The 7345-nt window shown below is 54.9% G+C and overlaps 1 protein-coding gene across 1 annotated transcript in view; it reads right to left on the bottom strand.

The window, feature by feature from the left end:
- Positions 1-7191: 7191 nt before the first annotated feature.
- RMND1 (required for meiotic nuclear division 1 homolog) overlaps positions 7192-7345 on the bottom strand; it is a 25469-nt gene continuing 25315 nt past the window's right edge. Inside the window, exon 9 of the mRNA XM_078885757.1 lies at positions 7192-7345. This exon is cut by the window's right edge and continues 378 nt beyond it. The gene's annotated coding sequence lies outside the window, so the exon portion shown is untranslated.

Here is a 7345-nt window from a genome sequence, read left to right as displayed (position 1 = left end):
GACACAGAGACACACAGTGTGACACGCGGAGACACACGCAGAGACACACGCGGAGACACACGCGGAGACACAGAGACACACAGAGAGACAGAGAGACACAGAGAGACACAGAGACACACAGTGTGACACGCGGAGACACACGCAGAGACACACGGAGACACAGAGACACACAGAGACACAGAGACACACAGAGAGACACAGAGAGACACAGAGACACACAGTGTGACACGCGGAGACACACGCAGAGACACACGGAGACACAGAGACACACAGAGACACAGAGACACACAGAGACACAGAGACACACAGAGACACAGAGAGACACAGAGACACACAGTGTGACACGCGGAGACACACGCAGAGACACACGGAGACACAGAGACACACAGAGAGACAGAGAGACACAGAGAGACACAGAGACACACAGTGTGACACGCGGAGACACACGCAAAGACACACGGAGACACAGAGACACACAGAGAGACAGAGAGACACAGAGAGACACAGAGACACACAGTGTGACACGCGGAGACACATGCGGAGACACACGCAGAGACACAGAGACACACAGAGACACAGAGAGACACAGAGAGACACAGAGACACACAGTGTGACACGCGGAGACACACGCAGAGACACACGCGGAGACACACGGAGACACAGAGACACACAGAGAGACAGAGAGACACAGAGAGACACAGAGACACACAGTGTGACACGCGGAGACACACGCAGAGACACACGGAGACACAGAGACACACAGAGACACAGAGACACACAGAGAGACACAGAGAGACACAGAGACACACAGTGTGACACGCGGAGACACACGCAGAGACACACGGAGACACAGAGACACACAGAGACACAGAGAGACACAGAGACACAGAGAGACACAGAGACACACAGTGTGACACGCGGAGACACACGCAGAGACACACGGAGACACAGAGACACACAGAGAGACAGAGAGACACAGAGAGACACAGAGACACACAGTGTGACACGCGGAGACACACGCGGAGACACACGGAGACACAGAGACACACAGAGAGACAGAGAGACACAGAGAGACACAGAGACACACAGTGTGACACGCGGAGACACACGCAGAGACACACGGAGACACAGAGACACACAGAGACACAGAGACACACAGAGAGACACAGAGAGACACAGAGACACACAGTGTGACACGCGGAGACACACGCAGAGACACACGGAGACACAGAGACACACAGAGACACAGAGACACACAGAGACACAGAGACACACAGAGACACAGAGAGACACAGAGACACACAGTGTGACACGCGGAGACACACGCAGAGACACACGGAGACACAAAGACACACAGAGAGACAGAGACACACAGAGACACAGAGAGACAAAGAGACACACAGTGTGACACGCGGAGACACACGCAGAGACACACGGAGACACAGAGACACACAGAGACACAGAGACACACAGAGACACAGAGAGACACAGAGACACACAGTGTGACACGCGGAGACACACGCAGAGACACACGGAGACACAGAGACACACAGAGAGACAGAGAGACACAGAGAGACACAGAGACACACAGTGTGACACGCGGAGACACACGCAGAGACACACGGAGACACAGAGACACAGAGACACACAGAGAGACAGAGAGACACAGAGAGACACAGAGACACACAGTGTGACACGCGGAGACACACGCAGAGACACACGGAGACACAGAGACACACAGAGACACAGAGACACACAGAGAGACACAGAGAGACACAGAGACACACAGTGTGACACGCGGAGACACACGCAGAGACACACGGAGACACAGAGACACACAGAGACACAGAGACACACAGAGAGACACAGAGAGACACAGAGACACACAGTGTGACACGCGGAGACACACGCAGAGACACACGGAGACACAGAGACACACAGAGACACAGAGACACACAGAGACACAGAGACACACAGAGACACAGAGAGACACAGAGACACACAGTGTGACACGCGGAGACACACGCAGAGACACACGGAGACACAGAGACACACAGAGAGACAGAGAGACACAGAGAGACACAGAGACACACAGTGTGACACGCGGAGACACACGCAGAGACACACGGAGACACAGAGACACACAGAGACACAGAGAGACACAGAGAGACACAGAGACACACAGTGTGACACGCGGGGACACACGCAGAGACACACGGAGACACAGAGACACACAGAGAGACAGAGAGACACAGAGAGACACAGAGACACACAGTGTGACACGCGGAGACACACGCAGAGACACACGGAGACACAGAGACACACAGTGTGACACGGGGAGACACACGCAGAGACACACGGAGACACAGAGACACACAGAGAGACACAGAGAGACACAGAGAGACACAGAGAGACACACGCAGAGACACACGGAGACACACAGAGACACAGAGAGACACAGAGAGACACGCGGAGACACACGCAGAGACACACGGAGACACAGAGACACACAGTGTGACACGCGGAGACACACGCAGAGACACAGAGACACACAGTGTGACACGCGGAGACACACGCAGAGACACACGGAGACACAGAGACACACAGAGACACAGAGACACACAGAGACACAGAGACACACAGAGACACAGAGAGACACAGAGACACACAGTGTGACACGTGGAGACACACGCAGAGACACACGGAGACACAGAGACACACAGAGAGACAGAGAGACACAGAGAGACACAGAGACACACAGTGTGACACGCGGAGACACACGCAGAGACACACGGAGACACAGAGACACACAGAGACACAGAGAGACACAGAGAGACACAGAGACACACAGTGTGACACGCGGGGACACACGCAGAGACACACGGAGACACAGAGACACACAGAGAGACAGAGAGACACAGAGAGACACAGAGACACACAGTGTGACACGGGGAGACACACGCAGAGACACACGGAGACACAGAGACACACAGAGACACAGAGAGCCACAGAGAGACACAGAGACACACAGAGACACACAGAGACACACGCGGAGACACACGCAGAGACACACGGAGACACAGAGACACACAGTGTGACACGCGGAGACACACGCAGAGACACAGAGACACACAGTGTGACACGCGGAGACACACGGAGAGAGACACACAGAGACACACAGAGAGAGACGCACGCAGAGACACAGAGAGACTCACGCAGAGAGAGACACACAGAGACAGACAGAGACACACAGAGACACAGATAGACTCACAGAGACACAGAGAGAATCACAGAGACACAGAGAGAATCACAGAGACACAGAGAGAATCACAGAGACACACACAGAGACACACAGAGACACACACAGAGAGACACGCAGAGACACACACAGACACACAGAGACACACAGACTCACCACACAGAGACACACAGAGACACACACAGAGACACACAGACTCACCACACAGAGACCCGCAGAGACACACAGAGACACACAGAGACAGACAGAGACCCACAGAGACCCACAGAGACCCACAGAGACACATAGAGACACACAGAGACACACAGAGACACACAGAGACACACAGAGACACAGAGACACACAGAGACACACAGAGACTCACGCATAGACACACAGAGACACACAGAGACCCACAGAGACATACAGAGACACAGAGACACACAGAGACACACAGAGACTCACGCATAGACACACAGAGACACACATAGACACACAGAGACACACAGAGACCCACAGAGACATACAGAGACACACAGAGACACACAGAGACTCACGCATAGACACACAGAGACACACAGAGACACAGAGACACACAGAGACTCACGCATAGACACACAGAGACCCACAGAGACATACAGAGACACACAGAGTCTCACGCAGAGACAGACAGAGACCCACAGAGACCCACAGAGACACAGAGACACACAGAGACACACAGAGTCTCACGCAGAGACACACAAAGACACACACACAGACACACTGAGATGCACACAGACACACAGACACACACACACAGACACACACACACACAGTCACACACACACAGACACACACACAGACACTCACACACACAGACACACACAGTCACACACACACAGACACACACACAGAGACACACACAGACACACAGATACACACACAGTCACACACACACAGAGACACACGCAGACACACGCACACACACAGACACACACACACACAGACTCACTCACACACACACACAGACACACACACACAGACACACAGACACACACACACAGACACACACACACACACAGACACAACAACAACCGCCATTCGCCACTAAGTGGCGGTGACGTCACCACGACGCTTGTGCCAGGCCATGTGCACCTTGAGGCCACGTGAAGTGTCGAACGCCCGCTGGCAGGAGGTCACGGGGCAGACCCAGCAGGTGCCACGGGTCGACTGACCGAGATGACCGAGATGACTGGCTGATGCACCACCTGTGCCCCCTACTGTGCCAACTTGCTGTGCTTTAGCCACCCGGCGCTCCGCTCGTTGTTGTGAGCGTCGCTCCTCCGCCCTCCGTTGTTGTTGGAGGGCGACTGCCTCCAACTGCCCAGTAGCGTCCTTCACGAGCCTCCTCCACTGAGGCCGATCTTGACACCGCTGGTACCAGTCATCGGCAAGTCCACTCAGCTCCACGTCCTCCTGTACCACATCACTCCACCTCTTCTCTAGCCCGTGCCGCGCCCGTTTAGCCCCCTCGATCCGGCCGAACAAAAGCTGTTGAGGCATGCGGTGGCTGGGCATGCGGGCTACATGACCCAGCCAACGCAGCCTTGCCTGCCGAAGAAGCTCACCGATGGGACTTTGTCCAGATATTTCGAGGATTTGTGAGCTCCTCACACAATCCAGCCTGCAGGTTAAACCCAGGATGGATCGTAGGCAGGCCAGCCTAAATGTTTCCAACCGGCGAAGATGCTCCACTAGGGGGGTCCACGTTTCGCAAGCGTAGAGAAGGGAGGGAATGTCCGTGGCCGAGAAGACTTGAAGCTTCGTGCGGAGCGACAGACCAGGTAGCTTCCACACAGCGTTACGCAGCCGATGAAAAGATATTGGAGCCGGTCATAAGCACACACACACACAGACACACACAGACACACACACACACTCACACAGACACACACACACACAGACACACACACAGACACACACAGTCACACACACACAGACACTCACACACACAGACACACACACAGACACTCACACAGACACTCACACACACAGACACACACACAGACACTCACACAGACACTCACACACACAGACACTCACACACACAGACACACACACAGACACACACACAGACACTCACACACACAGACACTCACACACACAGACACACACACAGACACTCACACACACAGACACTCACACACACAGACACACACACACACACAGACACTCACACAGACACTCACACACACAGACACTCACACACACAGACACTCACACACACAGACACACACACACAGACACACACAGACACAGTGACACATACACAGTGACACTCACACAGACACAGTGACACACGCGTGGTGAGGAATGTGGCTGAATGAGTCAAAGGATTTCATTCTCACTTCCCCCCCCTCCCCCTGCCCCCCCCTCCCCCCACTGCCCCCTGTGACCCCCCCCCCCCCGTCTCTCTGTGGTCATCGTCGCCAGGGTCACGGCGAGGTCACGGCGAGGAATCTCACGCGGCACTGCCAATGGGCCAGAGAGGCACTCTCACTCGGAGGGCTTCTTTTTGACATTTTATTTTGTTGTCTTACAGGCGGACAGACAGACAGGCAGACGGACAGGCAGACGGACAGGCGGACAAACAGGCGGACATACAGACAGGCGGACAGACAGGTGGACAGACAGGCAGGCAGACAGACAGACAGGCAGACAGACAGACAGGCAGGCAGACAGACAGGCAGGCAGACAGACTACAGGTCTCTATGTGAGTCTGTGGGTCTCTGCGTGGTGAGTCTGTGGGTCTCTGTGTGGTGAGTCTGTGGGTCTCTGTGTGGTGAGTCTGTGGGTCTCTGTGTGGTGAGTCTGTGGGTCTCTGTGTGGTGAGTCTGTGGGTCTCTGTGTGGTGAGTCTGTGGGTCTCTGTGTGGTGAGTCTGTGGGTCTCTGTGTAGTGAGTCTGTGGGTCTCTGTGTGGTGAGTCTGTGGGTCTCTGTGTGGTGAGTCTGTGGGTCTCTGTGTGGTGAGTCTGTGGGTCTCTGTGTGGTGAGTCTGTGGGTCTCTGTGTGGTGAGTCTGTGGGTCTCTGTGTGGTGAGTCTGTGGGTCTCTGTGTGGTGAGTCTGTGGGTCTCTGTGTGGTGAGTCTGTGGGTCTCTGTGTGGTGGGTCTGTGGGTCTCTGTGTGGTGAGTCTGTGGGTCTCTGTGTGGTGAGTCTGTGGGTCTCTGTGTGGTGAGTCTGTGGGTCTCTGTGTGGTGAGTCTGTGGGTCTCTGTGTGGTGAGTCTGTGGGTCTCTGTGTGGTGAGTCTGTGGGTCTCTGTGTGGTGAGTCTGTGGGTCTCTGTGTGGTGAGTCTGTGGGTCTCTGTGTGGTGAGTCTGTGGGTCTCTGTGTGGTGAGTCTGTGGGTCTCTGTGTGGTGAGTCTGTGGGTCTCTGTGTGGTGAGTCTGTGGGTCTCTGTGTGGTGAGTCTGTGGGTCTCTGTGTGGTGAGTCTGTGGGTCTCTGTGTGGTGAGTCTGTGGGTCTCTGTGTGGTGAGTCTGTGGGTCTCTGTGTGGGGAGTCTGTGGGTCTCTGTGTAGTGAGTCTGTGGGTCTCTGTGTGGTGAGTCTGTGGGTCTCTGTGTGGTGAGTCTGTGGGTCTCTGTGTGGTGAGTCTGTGGGTCTCTGTGTGGTGAGTCTGTGGGTCTCTGTGTGGTGAGTCTGTGGGTCTCTGTGTGGTGGGTCTGTGGGTCTCTGTGTGGTGAGTCTGTGGGTCTCTGTGTGGTGAGTCTGTGGGTCTCTGTGTGGTGAGTCTGTGGGTCTCTGTGTGGTGAGTCTGTGGGTCTCTGTGTGGTGAGTCTGTGGGTCTCTGTGTGGTGAGTCTGTGGGTCTCTGTGTGGTGAGTCTGTGGGTCTCTGTGTGGTGAGTCTGTGGGTCTCTGTGTGGTGAGTCTGTGGGTCTCTGTGTGGTGAGTCTGTGGGTCTCTGTGTGGTGAGTCTGTGGGTCTCTGTGTGGTGAGTCTGTGGGTCTCTGTGTGGTGAGTCTGTGGGTCTCTGTGTGGTGAGTCTGTGGGTCTCTGTGTGGTGAGTCTGTGGGTCTCTGTGTGGTGAGTCTGTGGGTCTCTGTGTAGTGAGTCTGTGGGTCTCTGTG

Source organism: Lampetra fluviatilis, unplaced genomic scaffold (assembly GCF_964198595.1).
Source record: "Lampetra fluviatilis unplaced genomic scaffold, kcLamFluv1.1 SCAFFOLD_345, whole genome shotgun sequence".
Classification (NCBI taxonomy): domain Eukaryota; kingdom Metazoa; phylum Chordata; class Hyperoartia; order Petromyzontiformes; family Petromyzontidae; genus Lampetra; species Lampetra fluviatilis.
This window is presented reverse-complemented; position numbering and strand designations above follow the sequence as displayed.